Source organism: Triticum aestivum, chromosome 4A (assembly GCF_018294505.1).
Source record: "Triticum aestivum cultivar Chinese Spring chromosome 4A, IWGSC CS RefSeq v2.1, whole genome shotgun sequence".
Taxonomy (NCBI): domain Eukaryota; kingdom Viridiplantae; phylum Streptophyta; class Magnoliopsida; order Poales; family Poaceae; genus Triticum; species Triticum aestivum.
Window position 1 is genome coordinate 673,027,102 of NC_057803.1, and position 17,746 is coordinate 673,044,847.

Genomic DNA, 17,746 nt, shown 5'->3' on the forward strand with positions numbered 1-17,746 from the left:
AATAACAAATGTAGTCAGAAATGGTTGTAAATTGATGATGTGGCTTTGAATGGTGCATTTTTAATACAGAAAAACTATGGAGTTCCAATAAGTTCAAAAACATGAAATCCCTTTGTAACAGACGAGTTTTTGTATGAAACCCTGATAATTCGAAAGAGATTGTCCGTTTTGTACATGAAGTGCATCCAGTTTTTGCCGTAACCCTCTCGACTTTCTCACACATGCTATGTGGGTGAAATGATGATACCATGCAAACTTGGAACCTTTTCAGAGTTCATATCAAATGCTTTTCAATTTCATGGTCTTATAGCTCAAAATAATTAGTAAATGCATGAAAAATAACAAATGTAGTCAGAAATGATTGTAAATTGATGATGTGGCTTTGAATGGTGCATTTTGAACACAGAAAAACTATGGAGTTCAAATAAGTTCAAAAAAATGAAATCGCTTTGTATCAGACGAGTTTCCGTATGAAACCCTGATACTTCGAAAGAGATTGTCCGTTTTGTAAACGAAGTGCATCCAGTTTTTGCCGTAGCCCTCTCTACTTTCTCGCACATGCTATGTGGGTGAAATGATGATACCATGCCAACTTGGAACCTTTTCAAAGTTCATTTCGAATGCTTTTCAATTTCATGGTCTTACAGCTCAAAATAATTAGTAAATGCATGAAAAATAACAAATGTAGTCAGAAATGGTTGTAAATTGATGATGTGGCTTTCAATGGTGCATTTTGCACACAGAAAAACTATGGTGTTCAAATAGGTTCATAAAATTAAATCCCTTCGTAACAGACGAGTTTGCGTATGAAACCCTGATACTTCGAAAGAGATTGTCCGTTTTGTACATGAAGTGCATCCAGTTTTTGCCGTAACCCTCTCGACTTTCTCACACATTCTATGTGGGTGAAATGATGATACCATGCAAACTTGGAACCTTCTCAGAGTTCATATGAAATGCTTTTCAATTTCATGGTCTTATAGCTCAAAATAATCAGTAAATGCATTAAAAATAACAAATGTAGTCAGAAATGGTTGTAAATTGATGATGTGGCTTTGAATGGTGCATTTTGCACACAGAAAAACTATGGTGTTCAAATAAGTTCAAAAAAATGAAATCCCTTTGTAACAGACGAGTTTCCGTATGAAACCCTCATACTTCGAAAGAGATTGTCCGTTTTGTACATGAGGTGCATCCAGTTTTTGCCGTAACCCTCTCTACTTTCTCGCACATGCTATGTGGGTGAAATGATGATACAATGCCTATTTGGAACCTTTTCAGAGTTCATTTCAAATGCTTTTCAATTTCATGGTCTTATAGCTCAAAATAATCGGTAAATGCATGAAAAATAATTAATGTAGTCAGAAATGGTTGTAAATTGATGATGTGGCTTTCAATTGTGCATTTCGCACATAGAAAAACTATGGTGTTCAAATAAGTTCAAAAAAATGAAATCCCTTTGTAACAGACGAGTTTTCGTATGAAACCCTGATACTTCGAAAGAGATTGTCCGTTTTGTACATGACGTGCATCCAGTTTTTGCCGTAACCCTCTCTACTTTCTCGCACATGCTATGTGGGTGAAATGATGATACAATGCCAACTTGGAACCTTTTCCGAGTTCATTTCAAATGCTTTTCAATTTCATGGTCTTATAGCTCAAAATAATCAGTAAATGCATGAAAAATAACAAATGTAGTCAGAAATGGTTGAAAATTGATGATGTGGCTTTGAATGGTGCATTTTTAATACAGAAAAACTATGGAGTTCCAATAAGTTCAAAAAAATGAAATCCCTTTGTAACAGATGAGTTTCTGTATGAAACCCTGATACATCGAAAGAGATTGTCCGTTTTGTACACGAAGTGCATCCAGTTTTTGCCGTAACCCTCTCGACTTTCTCGCACATGCTATGTGGGTGAAATGCTGATACAATGCCTACTTGGAACCTTTTCAGAGTTCATTTCAAGTGCTTTTCAATTTCATGGTCTTATAGCTCAAAATAATTAGTAAATGCATGAAAAATAACAAATGTAGTCAGAAATGGTTGTAAATTGATGATGTGGCTTTGAATGGTGCATTTTGAACATAGAAAAACTATGGAGTTCAAATAAGTTTAAAAAAATGAAATCCCTTTGTATCAGACGAGTTTCCGTATGAAACCCTGATACTTTGAAAGAGATTGTCCATTTTATAATGAAGTGCATCTAGTTTTTGCCGTAGCCCTCTCTACTTTCTCGCACATGCTATGTGGGTGAAATGATGATAACATGCCAACTTGGAACCTTTTCAGAGTTTATTTTAAATGCTTTTCAATTTCATGGTCTTATAGCTCAAAATAATCAGTAAATGCGTGAAAAATAACAAATGTAGTCAGAAATGGTTGTAAATTGATGATGTGGCTTTGAATGGTGCATTTCGAACACAAAAAACTATGGAGTTCAAATAAGTTCAAAAAAATGAAATCCCTTTGTAACCGACGAGTTTCCGTATGAAACCCTGATACTTCGAAAGAGATTGTCCGTTTTGTACACGAAGTGCATCCAGTTTTTGCCCGAACCCTCTCTACTTTCTCACACATGCTATGTGGGTGAAATGATGATACCATGCCAACTTGGAACATTTTCAGAGTTCATTTCAAATGCTTTTCAATTTCATGGTCTTATAGCTCAAAATAATCAGTAAATGCATGAAAAATAACAAATGAAGTCAGAAAGGGTTGTAAATCGATGATGCGGCTTTGAATGGTGCATTTTGAACACAGAAAAACTATGGACTTCAAATAAGTTCAAAAAAATGAAATCCCTTTATAACAGACGAGTTATTATAAAATAAATAAGTTTTGTACACGAATTATCAGAAAATAAAATAAATAAGTTATTTGAAACAAAATAATATAAAATTTAATAAAATATATAAGTAGAAATAAAATAAAATAAACTTTAATAACATAAATAAAATTTATCAAACGAAAATTATCAAAGTATTTCCTGTTCAAAACATTATAAGCAACCTAGTATTATTGAAACTAAAATTATATAAAATTGATGCTACTAAAATTATCAACGTATTTTCTGTTCAAAATAATTAAAAGCAAAAAGAATTTTCATAAAGAACTGTTTTTTGTTAGAAACTTTAATAGCAAAAAGAATTATCATAAAATAAAATAAATAAGTAATTAGAAACAAAAAAATAAAAAAATAAGTATTTAGTTGTAAGTAGAAAAAAAAAAGCAAAAAAGAAAAGAAAAAAACTAGGCCACCACGGCCAGAATACGACTAGAAATCGATCCATGGGCAGGATTCAGGCCCGCAGAAGGCACAGTAGGCCCATCAGGCATAGCAATCACAATTAGACCCGTAAGCCTGCAATGGAGAGGAGCTCGAGAGGGGTGCGGCAGTGGGGCTTATAAACCATTGCGCGCCCCTCTCAGCTATCGAGGTGGGACTAATCATCCCACTGCACTGCGGCAGCACACAGCCTTTAGTACCGGTTGGTGGCAACAACCGGACTAAAGGGGTGCATTGGTACCAACCACCAACCGGTACCAATGACCCCCCCCCCCCCCTTTAGTCCCGGTTGGTGCCACCAACCTGGACCAAAGCCCTTTGCTTCCCGCCCTTTTGGCTGCTGAAAAGAGGACTTTCGTCCCGGTTGGTGGCACCAACCGGGACTAATGCTCACCTTTAATCCCGGTTCGTGGCTGCAACCGGGACTAAAGGCTTCGCTATATAAGATCACACTTAGGAAATTTTCACTCTCATCTCGCAGTTGCCGCCCCGACGATGCCGACGACATCAACGCCGCCAGGCTGCCCCGACGCCGCCCGCCGCCCCTGCCGTCGCCGTCGCCCCCGCCGTCGCCGTCGCCCACGCCCTCTCCATCGCCATCTCCGCTACCCCGACGCGCGGCGCCCCGTCCCGCCCCCGTCATCGCCGTCGCCCCCTACCCCGAGCGCGCGCCCACTGCCCCGGCACCGTCCTCGCTGCCGACCCCGCGCTCCTCCTCACCTTGGTCCGGCCGGCGCCCCTAGCATTTTTTTTCTTATATATGCTTGTTTTTTTCATGTATATGCTTGTTTTTTCATATATATGATGATATATATTCTTGTTATCATAATTGTTTTTGTTCATATATATATGATGATTTTTTATAGAATATGATGTTTTTTTTCATAGATGCTCACATATATGATCTATGTATGGATGTGGATGAAATATGATACTTTTTTGTTCATAGAACATGATGTTTTTTTATTCATAGATTTTTTTTGTTCATGAGAGAGGCGGGGACGTCGAGGGATCATTGATGTAATTTTTTCAGAATTTTCTATCGTGCATAGACCGATTTTAAACCACGGGAGCACCCCCCCTATCATTGCAAAAGTTGCTAAGTGATATTAAGAAGGAAGAAGAAGAAAAAGAAGGATAGGAAAAAAGAAAATAAGAAGAGGAAGAAAGAAGAAGAGGAGAGGAAGAAAGGAGAAAATGAAGAGGAGAAGAAGAAAGGAATAGAGGAGAAGAAGAATAAAATAGAAAATTTTCTATTTTTTCTTCTTCTCCTCTATTCCTTTCTTGTTCTCCTTTTTTTCTTCGTTTTTTTTCTTCGATTGCTTCTCTTCTATTCCTTTCTTCTTCTCCTCTTTTTATTTCTTATTTTGTCTTCATATTTTTTATCGGGTATGTCATTGTCGATATATCCCCTCCCGATAACTTCAACACGAGGGGGGGGGTCGATATACCCCCTCCCCGATAACATTATTTTCCCATGTATGTATGTCGTCGTTGTCGATATAACCCCCTCCCGTATAACTTCGACATCCCGGATAACTTCGACATGAGGGGCGGTCGATATATATACCCCCTCTCGACAGTGATAAATTATACCACGGGAGCACCCCCCCGGACCTCTTGCTCGACCAAAACTCTAGAGGACACCCAAACCCTAGAAAAAAATGATGTTGGTCTCCTACCCCCTCCCTCCGCGCCCCTACCCGACAAACTCTCTCGAGGCCACCCAAATTTACCAAGTTAAAAGAGCGTTGTCGTCGAGGCCACCCCAAACCCTTGAAGCGTTGTCGAGGCCACCCCAAACCCTTGAAGTGTTGCCGAGGCCACCCCAAACCCTAGAGAAGCAGCGTCGAGGAAACTATTATGATTCCTTATTGTGATTATATTAGCTAGCTAGTTCTATGTTTGCCACTAATATATCCGTCTGTCATGTTTGAATAATAATTGCCATGTTGTAAATATTTGTAGAAACTATGGAGCACCCCCGAGACAAAGCAATAGAAGAGATGTTGGGGGACATAATCGCAAAAGGAAGTGATGTCGTTGCATCGTTTCTCAACGACACCGATGGTCTGGAAGGACAGGGTAGTGAAGAAGAAGGTTATGATTATGATGGCTCCGGTGACCCAATGCCAGTACAAGAAGTAGACCGTGATGATGGCTCCGGTGACCGAACCGAGTCCGGCCAGGTATATATATTAGTTAAGCCTGTGCTGACTAGCTAGCTAATTGATGCATTCATTGTTTTCATATGTACACATATTAATTAACTCTCATCTTTCTTCTTTTCTCTAGCCCTCCGGATCGAGCACAACTTCGGTAAAGAAACGAGGCCCTAAGAAAAAGTTGCGCTCGGATGAAAGGTTTGAGATCACAGCAATCGCGCGCGATGGCAAGCCGATTGAACCCATCCGGACAAGGGATGCATTTGGTGCTCAGTGCGGGGTTCTTGTTAGGGACAAGATCCCGATCAGTATTCAGCAATGGTTAAAGCCTAAGAATGAAGACCCTGAGGTGTCTTATGTCTCCGATATGCAAAAAGTAGATCTTTGGACATTGCTTAAGGCAAATTTCACCCTACCGCCCGGAGAAGCCAGTTAAAGAGTAATTGATCAAGTCTCATGCTCTTAAGAAGATGGCAGAACTATTTAGGAGGTGGAAGAATGAGCTGAAAACAGAGTTTGTCGACGAAGATTTGACACCAGAATTCACCGGAAAGTATGAGAAGATCAGAGGTCACTGGCCCGCATTTTTGGACCACAAGACATCGGAAAAGAGTATGAAGATGTCAGCGACAAACAAGAAAAATTCTGCGAAGAAGAAGCATCACCATCGCATGGGGTCAGCTGGCTACCTCAAAGCCCGACCTTTGTGGGAGAAGGCTGAGAATGACCTGATTGCTAAAGGGGTCGAACCAGAGACATTGAACTGGCCAGGCCATTGCCGGACTTGGTTCTTTGGGGTTGGCGGAACCTTGGACCCTGTAACAGGGAAGTGCATTTGGACGGAAGAGCAACTGTGAATACCCGTCATGAGGCTTCAGGAGTATATCAAGAAAGCGCAGCAAGGGACGTTCATCCCAGATAGAGAGAAGGACGAGCTCACAATGGCCCTTGGGAATCCAGAGCAACCTGGATGGACACGAGGCACGCCAGGCTCCATTCCGTGGAAGGCTGGGTTTTCGGATGCAGGGGGTTACAAAACCCAGGAGAGAAGGAAGAAAGTGGAGCATAGCCAACTGCAAGCGCTGCATGAAAGGGTACAAGGGCTAGAGGAACGAGAAGCAGATCGCAGCAAACGACCCGCCGAAGCTTCCCCTGAAGCTACCCCGCCATCTCAGCGGAGAAGCAGACTGGCTTCCACAGAGAAGACTCAACAGCTGGAGCCTATCTTCACGGCTCCTGCTAGCTACCCCGTGGATGTTATCACGGAGTCTCAACATTGCCACCTTATGACGCGATGGATGACATTGAAAGTCAAGGCGGCTGTTGGCTCTGTTTTACCTAATGAACCTGGCACAACCTACCACGGCCAGTCGATTCCAGAAGGATATGCTAGGGTGATGGTGGATCAAATAACAGACGGATTTGAGGACCATGAGCTTGACCACCCTACGGGTGAAGGGGAGTTTCGGCTGGGTTCTTCTCTGAAGACTCCATACCTATGGCGGAACAAGCTCATCAACCTTCCGAACTGGACGTCTCCGCCTCCTCCTCCTCCTCTGGCAAGTCAGGGCAATCCGCCTCCTCCTCCGCCTGCTCCTCCAGCGAGTGATCAGGGCACTCAGCCTCCTTCTCCGGCGTGTGGCGGCACTCTACCTCCTTCTTCGCCTATGCCAGCACGCCCGAGCAGCCACCCTCCTCCTTCTCCGCCTCGTCAACAAGGGTGGATCAAGATACCCGCCGCCGCTCCGGCTGCTCCAGTGCATCATCGTCCTTCTCCTCCGCCTTGTAAGAAAGGAAAGACAGCCGCAGCCTTTCTGTCTGCTCTGGCGTCTAGCAGCACAGCCGGAGCCAAGAGGCAATACAAATTCGGTCCTTCTCTCAAGTCTCTAGAGAAGTTACCATACGAGAGGATGAAGGAAAACATGCTGATCGTGCAAGCCGAAGTGAAGAACTTCTTTGAAGGGGTGAAAGCAAAGAAACTTCCACCTCCGGAGGAGAAGATAGAGCCGGTAAAAGTGAAGCGCGCTCCGGCTGCCCTGAAGAAACCACAAAAGTCTCCAGCAAAAGGCAATTATGAGCGAATTCTTACAAAGTCATTTATGGAAGCGTTGCTGTCGGGAAGTACTATCAGTGGTCAACGACGAGCTGGGCGAAAAGTTGCCCAGCTCGGCGAACAAGCGAACAAATCGTTCCTCCCGCTCCAGGTGTCTAGCGATATCGTCGCTAATGTTTCGGGCGGGATGGTGCCCGATTATAACAATCTTGAAGATTACCTACCCGACGATGGACATTATGATTTCTTGGAGGTGGACAAACACAAATACATGTACGGGAAGCCTCTCATCAAAGATGAAAGATCTCTACCAACGATGATGTTCAGATTCCATGATTGGTACATGAAAACCTGCATAGAGTCTAAGGGGACGAATATTTTGACGCTGAGAGTCAAAGAGGGGCATGACCTCATTGTAATTGAACTGTTGAATGTTCCATTTGAGGAGTTCTTTGCGTTTTTCAATCTAAAGGCCCTCGATAAATTAATGATCACTTGCTACTGCCTGTAAGTACAATACTACTTCTGTCATTAAGTCTCTATATATAGGTCAGCTCTTTCATTGCATGTATTTTTAATTATCCTCACTACATTATGCAGATTGAAGCTCACCGAATTGAAGAAATGACAAATTGGTGATATTGGGTTCATTAACACAAAACTCATAGAAGCATATATGGTTAAATTTCAGGCCAGAGATACCGAGGCCAAGCTGCTACAATCGTTTGTATTAAATCAAAACAAAGCTATAATACTCTTCCCTTACGAATTCAAGTGAGTGTTATTGTCTTCTGCATATTCGGTTTCCCTTATTAGTCGAGGTTATAGTAATGTAATTGATGAGTTATGCATGTGTGCGCAGCTTCCACTATATTCTCCTAGAGATTAAGCTTGAGCAGGGACTAGTAACCGTCTTAGACTCGAGACGAAAAGATCCCAAGGAGTATGCAGACATGACTGAAATTCTAGCGAAGTAAGTTAAATCGGTCATTATCGCACCATATCGGGAACTTTTTGTTCATTTCCTCATGTCAAGTAATTGTTTTCTTTGTCTGTCAGGGTTTGGAAAAAATTCAACTAAAAACTCCGGGACTGCCGAAGAAGCTGCAATTTAGACACCCGGAAGTAAGTACTATAGTAGCATGTTCCACACATCTCCAAGTGATTCAAGCGCTAGTTTCATCAATACCATTTAGCATGCTTTCTAATTATCAGTTTGATTGACCTCTATATCTTGTAAAGTGGTTGTGGCAGGAACAAGGGAATGATTAGTGTGGATACTACATTTGCGAGTCCATCCGCCACATGATCTGTGAGCGGGGCTACTCTGACAAACAATATAAAGTGCGTAAATAAGAATATTCACAATTTTATTTTATTACCATCATTTATGTTCTGTTTCATTTATTCATATATATGTATTGACCCCCTTCTTCAAATTAGATATTTCGGATGCGGGATGAACTCCTACCACCAGATCGTATGCGAGGAATTCAAGAGGAATTGGCGGCATTTTTTCTTGACCACGTGATCACTAAGGACGGAGAATACCATGTGGACCCTAATCAGCTCGTTTTTAATTAGGAGATTATATTGTGAGAGATACTTATATTGTATATATGTAGCCAGTACATAGTGTCGGATAGATATACGAGAACTTGTTGTTCGACGAATCTCTCAGAGAAGGAGAGGTGGTCGATATCACTTCTCTCTGTATGCATATGTTCATGACGATCTTTTGTTTCCTTCATTTGCTTACTAGCTAGCATGTCTAGTCCTCTCTATACGTATAACATGTAGCGTCGACCAAGCACGGAGATAAGAGAGGACACTTCTCTCTATTAATTAGCTAGCTAACACAATATATGAAACACCTAAATTAACCACCCAAAACCTCCTAACCCACCCCCCCACCCCGTTCAAAAAAAAACAAAAATCCCAGCACCTGAAATGCTGACGCGTGGATGCCTATAGGTCCTGGTTGGTGCCACCAAACGGGACCAAAGGGCCTCCTGCCTGGGCTCGCCGCACCGGCCACGTGGAGGCCCATCTGTCCCGGTTTATGTAAGAACCGGGACTAAAGGTCTAGGGCATTAGTACCGACACTTTAAGCCCGGTTCAAAAACCGGGACAAATGGTCCACACAAACCGGGACAATAGGTCCTTTTTCTACTAGTGTCATTCCTTTTCCTCAGAAATCCGCAATTCCCAGATCAAAAATCCTATTTCCTGCTCCTCTAGTTTCTTAAAACAGCACTGTTTCCTTTTCCAATAGGGATACTCCCGAAAAAAGGGCTTCCATTCAAAGTGTAAAGAAAGAGACCGGTCCATTCTCCCTCTTTGGCTAGCGCTTAACTAGATTGTAGGGGCCCTCCCAGGCCTCGCAACCAAGAGTCACTTGTCGAAAGTTGACCAGGAAGACAATAACTATCGAGGCTGGAATAGATAGATGAAACTCTAAAATGTTTCACCTTCTTATATGGTCCTTCTTATTTTCATGAAGCTCTCACATGTAAGCTTCGTCAGGCTTGTGGACATCAAAACGCCCATTCACATGTATCTGTTCAACATGCAAGCACTTCGTTTGGGCCAGTGGTTTTTTGGAAGTGGGTTCACTGTTTACGCCTCCATGGAATCTGGCTAGCTCGAAGAGTCCCCAAATGACCTCGAGTTGCTCCTGGCACCCTGCGAGACATGATCTATGATTTTCTCCCCATTCAACGTGATTTCAGAAATGATTAGGACCGTTCACCTAGAACGGAAAATCATTGAAGGGGATTGAGGAAGGAGTTGGGCGTTTCCTAACTTCCATTGCCAGAGTGGTTATTTTACACCAGGGACGTTCCACCTACATTGCACCCATGATAATCACTAAAATTGACTAGAAATAGCTAAATAATTTGAATTTACGGGCTCGGCTGTGACCAATTGTTTAGGGTGCTTATTTGGTGGCCAAATGACATCCCAGGAGCTCTTTACATTAAAATTATATCAAATTTTGTCCTGAATCTATGTACGCATAGTTTGAGCAGAAGTTGTATTTTGTATATATGAATCTCATTTGATACTATTTGGTCACCAAACTATGCAGGCACCTAAAACACTTGTCCAATATTGCCCCAAAGTTTTTTTCTATTTGTTATGATTTACTCTTCAGCGTGGGTAAATTGCACTTTGGTGTAGCCAAAACTTTTCCTTCCCTTCTCACATATCTAATGGTAGCAAGCTCGAGGTACCGGTCGGGATTTTTTAGCTAGAAGTACGTGGCAATCGTGACAACAAGGTGATATCGATGCAGGGGTACTATTCTAGGGTTGAAGCCATTAGGAGTTGCTTTTGACCATGATCCTTTTGACCAGGTATCGCAATACACAAACATTGCTACATTAACATACATGAATTTGTATGACAGTGGGAAGTAACATCAAATCTTCCCCTTTCGGCCCCCATGATGCGAATAACAACCTTACTCCAACTTGTCTAGAATTATATGTATCGATAGGTATAGTGTGTGTGACGGGGGCGGGGGGGGGGGGGATCCAGCGAGCCTTGTACACTAAGTTTCTAGCACATTTGGTGACTAGTCTTGACCAGATGTCCAAGCTTAGATCTAGTCTAGGCCTGAAGCTAGGGCTTCCATTCAGTCATCTTGGCCCTCCAAGAAGAAGTTATCACTTACTTAAGCTTGATTTTGCCAAGGCCTTTGATACGATTGAACATGCCCCCATGCTGGATATTATGAAACACATGGGTTTTGATGATAGGTGGCTAGGCTGGATGGAAACGGTCTTTGGCTCGGGAGTTTCGTCAGTTCTCTTAAATGGTGTTCCTGGTCGGAAATTCAAATGCAAGTGTGGCGTCAGACAGGGTGACCCTCTCTCACCAATGATCTTTGTCCTTGCGGCTGATCTACTCCAAGCTGCCATCAATGACGCGTACACTCAGGGTTTGCTGGAGCTTCCTATTCCTCGTGAAAATGCGGGTGACTTCCCGGTGGTGCAATACGCTGACGACACAATCCTGGTTATGCAAGCTTGTCCCACACAGGCCGCCCGCATGAAACTTATTTTGGAGGATTATGCGGCCTCGGTGGGACTTAAGATCAACTTCCATAAATCGACCCTCATACCCATTAATGCCGATCACCGGCATGCTAGTGGGTTGGCAGGGGTGTTTGGCTGCTCTGTTGGCACCCTGCCATTCACTTACCTTGGTCTCCCCATGGGGACGACTAGGCCAAGTGTTCTTGATCTCATGCCATTGGTACACTCGGTTGAGAGGAAAACATACACTGCCCTATCGCTGATGTCGTCGGGGGCCAAATTGACGCTGGTCAATTCGGTGATCACCTCCATGCTGATCTATGCAATGTGCACGATCAAGCTGCACCCTAAAGTGGTTGAGCACCTTGACAAACTGCGCCGCTACTGCCTCTGGGGAAAAAATTCTGATGATGGGATCAAAGCCAACTCCCTTGCTGCCTGGGAGCTTGTCTGTTGACCCAAACGGTGTGGTGGCCTCGGTGTTATTGATATCAAGATACAAAATGCCGCGCTTCTCCTAAAGTACTTATTCAAGTTCTACAATCGTGAGGATGTGCCCTGGGTTCAGCTAGTCTGGGAGGCGTACTACCCGAACAAGGTGCCGCACGCCATTGAGCTAATGGGCTCCTTCTGGTGGAAAGACGTAATGCAGCTCAGTGGAACCTTCCGTGGGGTCGCCAGGGTCATCCCCGGGGATGGATGCAGCTCTTTGTTTTGGAAAGATGTCTGGTTTAGTGACACTGGCTCCGCACTGATGTACACGCATCCGCGAGCCTTCTCTTATGCTCTGAACGAGGATGACTCCGTTGCTAGGGTTCTCAGGACCACTGATCCAGCCATGATCTTCAGTCTGCTTCTGTCGGCCCAGGCTAGGGAGGAGATAAGAGAGATACAGCAAGGGTCCTCGCATGTTTGTCTGGAATACGGTTCGCCCGACGTTTGGGTCTGTGAACTAGGACGTTATTCGTCAAAGAAGTACTACAACCACTATTTCAAGCAGGTGAAAGCTGATGAGGCCTTTGGTTGGCTATGGAAAGCCAAATGCCCGATCAAGTTCAAGATGTTTGGGTGGCTGCTTATGGTCGATCGTTTGAACACCAGGAACATGCTGAAGAGGCGGCACTTTGCTGTAGCCGGGGGAAACTACACTTGCATGCTCTGCCAAACCCCGCCAGAGGAAACAGTGGAACATCTCTTCTTCGAGTGCCCTTTTGCCAAACAATGCTGGAGTAAGGTTGGTCTGACCTGGCCAGGAGGAACCAATAGGCTAGCCATCTTGCATGCTGGGAGAGAGAGCTGGCATCGGCCGCTTTTCATGGATATCTTCCTGCTTGCTGCTTGGAGCCTGTGGATGGAAAGAAACAACCAACATTTCAGGGGGATCCCGCGCTCGTTCGTGGCATGGTTGGCTAGGTTCAAACTTCTGTTGCATTTGGTGATCCATAACTGTCCTGAGAAAGTTCATCCTTTTCTCTCTGACTTCATTGTAAATTTGGACAGCTAGTTTTGCTTCTGCAACACTTACGGCCGGGGGGCCTAAACCCATTGTAACACACTTGTAACTGTTATGTTGTGAGTAATACAAAGTTAGTGGGAGCCTCTCCCACTGTCGCTAATTCCTCAAAAAAAAAGAAGCTATCATGTCTTATTCATGGCGGTAAAGTATTTATAAATGGTCTAGGGTCAGTTAGGCGCATGGCTTTCCTAGCCTCCCGTTCGTGAAAAGCTTGATAATTCCACTATCGTGACATGTCCTCCCTCCTTCCAACGAGTTACAGAGGGTACCCGTCATCCTAATTTCACTGCTAGGAGTGACTCTCCGTCGGAGTGGGTTTGACATTCGCGAAAGTTTCCTTCAAGCTTACGCGACTTAGCATGGGCTCGATCCACCTTTTTCCTACAACATCTGACCTACCCGGAGACTACATCTTCACCCATAGTGAGTAAACAACTCCTTGGTTGGCCGCTCCACCTAGATACGTGTCGCCAAAAGCAACTCCCGATGTTCCTATAGCTGAAATGACGACCAGATCTGAACCCCATGGATACTTGAACATATAAGTTGGAGAGGAGAATATATCTTCTTTCATCAAATATCACATTATTTCTATGTAACTACATTGACTATCAAATTTTGCATTCGTTATATATTTCTCTCAAATTTTGCTAAAACCAAAATATTTTTTTAATACACATAAAATTTCCATGTAACAATTTGCGTAAAACATCATCTACACAACTAATGAATCAACTGGGATGCAACATGCATATATCTAATTAGCTCGTGGTAATTGTTTAAATATGTCAAGTTGAATCAATAATAATAAAAACAAAATTAGAAATTAATTATAAAAGATTTCAATATTAGTTAATGTGGATGACTCGCATAATGTAACCATGGCTCCTTGAGAGGTAGGTAGAACAAAGGCAGGGTTGCTTTTATATCCGTGTGTTGCTTCTGATAATTTACCTGTCGGCAAACAGAAAGAACAATGATAGATCAAACTATGTGCTTTTGGTTAGCAGCATACGCGAAACACAATTGAAGAAATGTAATGATGGTATGCCATGAGACGCTTTCCTAGGTGAGTAATTTATGATCTCGAGATGCCCTTTACACACTTACCTAAGTTGACAACTAACTCTATAATGCCATTAAGACTTGAACACTATTGTTCTGTACTATTTTTGACTTAATAATGAATGATTGTGGCATGGTGGTAGTATATTTTTGACTCGGATCATGGCATACACAATGATCATCTATCGATTATTAATTAAGCGCTAAAGTATGTGGTGGCAATATATGGAACTAGCTGCTTGAGATTTGCGACAGGCAGGGGAGTACTACAACATCAATTATTTCATGCATGATGAGATTGAGCTTACACAATCTCGTATTATCAAGCATCTACTTTTGAAATGTACATAAAAAGGAAGTAAAACTTGTAGGAAAAATTATTGGCTGGTCAAATAATTTCATTCTTCTGGAATGTATGACCATATTAACACTACTGGGGAAAAGCCTAGCAGTAGCGCGGGTTTTTGGCCTACCAGTAGCGCGGGTTTTTGGCCTACTAGTAGTGCGGGTGGCAGCGCTACTAGTAAGGCGCTACAGCTAAAGGTTAGCAGTAGCGTGGGTTTACCCGCACTACTGTTACATCCACTTAGTAGTAGTGCTTCCTGGAAAGGGTGCTACTGGTAATTACTAGTAGCACTTCTCGCAGTCCGTGCTACTACTATTATTCCGTATTTTATTTGTTTTTTATTTCATGTTATATTCATACACCTCTATACAAGTTTTCATGCAAAGCAATTTAGAGAGTGTTTTTACATCATAATGAGTTATTTCGTCACTGGGTGAAACAACCGTGGACTAGTTTCAAGTGGATGGACATCCACTTGAAACTAATCCGCCGTTCTTTCACCCAATGATATAATTAATAGCTTATCATCATAATACATCATTGTCATATAACACCTCCCCATGATCATCATTTTCATCAATGAGACATCATATAGCAAGTTGGTCACTAGTCATAATCACAACTCCTCCTCCTCCTCATCAACTCTAACACACCATACCACATAATAACACATTGTACCTAGGACCTACTTCTCTCTCATAGGACCTACTACCTTCTCTTAGGTAAAAGAGCATAAAATAAGATAGGCCCTAACTCTCCATTATGGAGAATGGATATTATCCTATCTCCAATTCTTGCCCTTCACAAAATGTTGCTTCCAAGTAGCTCCCTACGATTGACCATACATTTTTTCCAATCTTTGATTGTCATGTCTTCATTGGTTTTAGAAATCCGATATGGACAGGAGTGATTCGTAGGATGACCTGGCCGTATGTTCAAAACATCAAGGCGACGTTTATGAAACATCAGACAAGGCACAGAATCCTTCGGGTTTTTCTGTTGAAAAACATAGTAATAACTTCGTAGTTAGCAATGTAGTTTAGTTTTAAAAGAATTCATGCAAAAGATGCACGGATGCCGTAATAGTAAAAAAATATTACCATAGCATCTCCATGGATGTTACCGTAGTTCAACACGTGCACTAGTGGCATGTATTGAACATAATGTGGGGGAGTTTGATAACTGATATTGCAATTCTCAAGATCAATAATAAATGAGATTAGATGATTTTTCTCCTGATAAGTTAATTCTGAGCCATCATTGTAGTAGGTTATGTCTACCATCTTCCGCACATTCTTTGAAGAATGAAAATAAGCTGTCAATGGAAACAAGCTATCAACTATTTTGAAATAAACAATATAAATTACTTAATAACTATGTTTGAGAAACACACATAGCGGTAGAGTTGGAAGCGTATCAACCAGGACCCAAATGTCCATATTGTCTTGGGCGATGTTAGGATCACCAAGATCCATGGTGACAAGCATACCCTCATGAAAATCCTACATCTTGCAAAGTTCTTCCCACATCAAGGTCGTAGGGGGTCGATGACGGGGACGATGACGGGGATGATGGAGGGGCTCCTTGATTTCTGCAAAAAACAAAAACATTATAAGCTATCAACTAATCAAATGCATACGCCTTGCATAGTGCGCTCCCATTTGAGCATTCAAAATAGGAGTACTTCTCCTATTTGAGCATTCAATAAGAAAAACAAAATCGTAAAATAATTAAGTATTCAAATTAGCATGCATTCAAAACTAAATCATATCTTGCGTCCGAACATCATCGAATATTATCCCTAATACATCTCGAATAGTATCATACATATAACATCACTAATACAGCTAAAACCCTATCGAATCATGGGTATCGGTGCGGGCCGTGGACACCCAAAGAGAAGGAACCATCACAGGATCATAGCTCCAGTGAGATCCCTGAAGAACCTGCCAGGTATTGGAGAACCTACCCTCCAACGCAACCATGTAGCGACGGACATGCCCGTCCTCCTCGCTGACACGGTGACGTACCACCTTCGCGGGCTCCTCAAGCCTACGCACCATCACTGGCCCACGCGACCGCCACCAAAGAAGGTTCGGGTCAACGACGGACTGGCTCCTCATGAAGTTGCACCCCAGAAGGAAGCACCTCCCAGTACCAGCCCGGCGGAGCCCAGTCCTGGACATGGCCCCTCTGATCAAGCAGGTGTCCTCTGCCGAGTCGACGACGAGGATGCGGGATAGGCATCGTTGACGTAGATGCGGGAATAATTTCTTTAACTAAAAAAATAACAACAAATGTGATATGTTCAAAACATGACATGTCCACTTCAAAACGAATCAACCTAGAATACTGTTAGATACACCTAAAAATAAACTAGTTCTATTAATTTTCTTACTAAAAATAAACTAGTTCTCTACTAAAATTTTAATTAGACTAGTTCTATTAATTCAACTAGTTCAACTAAGCACTTACTATAAATAAAAATAAACTAGTTTCCTACTAAAAATAAACTAGTTCAACTAGTTCTATTAATTTTCTTACTAATTCTATTAAACACTTACTAAACAGTAAAAAAACCACGTTATACAATAGTAAAAAAACTACAGTGAAGACAGAAAAAAATACAGATGGAGGGAGGAGGGGGGGGAGGAGGGAGGAGGAGGAGGGAGGAGAGAGAGGAGGAAGGGGAGGAGGCGGCCGGAGGAGGAGGGAGGAGGGGCGGGAGGAGGGAGGAGGGGGAGGGAGGAGGGAGGAGAGAGGAGGGGAAGGGGACTAGAGGAGGGAGGAGGGAGGAGCAGGGAGGGAGGAGGGGTGGGAGGAGGGAGGAGAGAGGAGGGGGAGGGGCGGCCGGAGGAGGAGGAGGTAGGGGGCGGTGGGAGGAGAGCTGTCGGCGGAGGAGGGCGGAGGGACGAGGGGGCGGGCGGAGGAGGAGGGAGGAGGGCGCGGTGGGAGGAGGAAGGAGGGGAGGAGGGAGGAGGGAGGATGAGGGATGGAGAGAGTACCTCGGTGGAGGAGCAGCGCGGCGGCGGCGGCGGACGACGGGGCATACATGGGAGAGTGACTGAGAGGGAGAGTGAGTGAGACGGTCGGCCGCATGGGGAGCATAAGGTAGGGTTAGTAGTAGTGCGGGTTCGTGAAAAGCGCTACCGCTACGGAGCATAACAGTAGCGCTGGGTACAGGTACACCCTACTGATAAGTGGGGCTAGCCATGTGCACCCGGTTTAAACTTAGCAGCAGCGTGTTTTGCTAGTACGTGCTACTGCTAA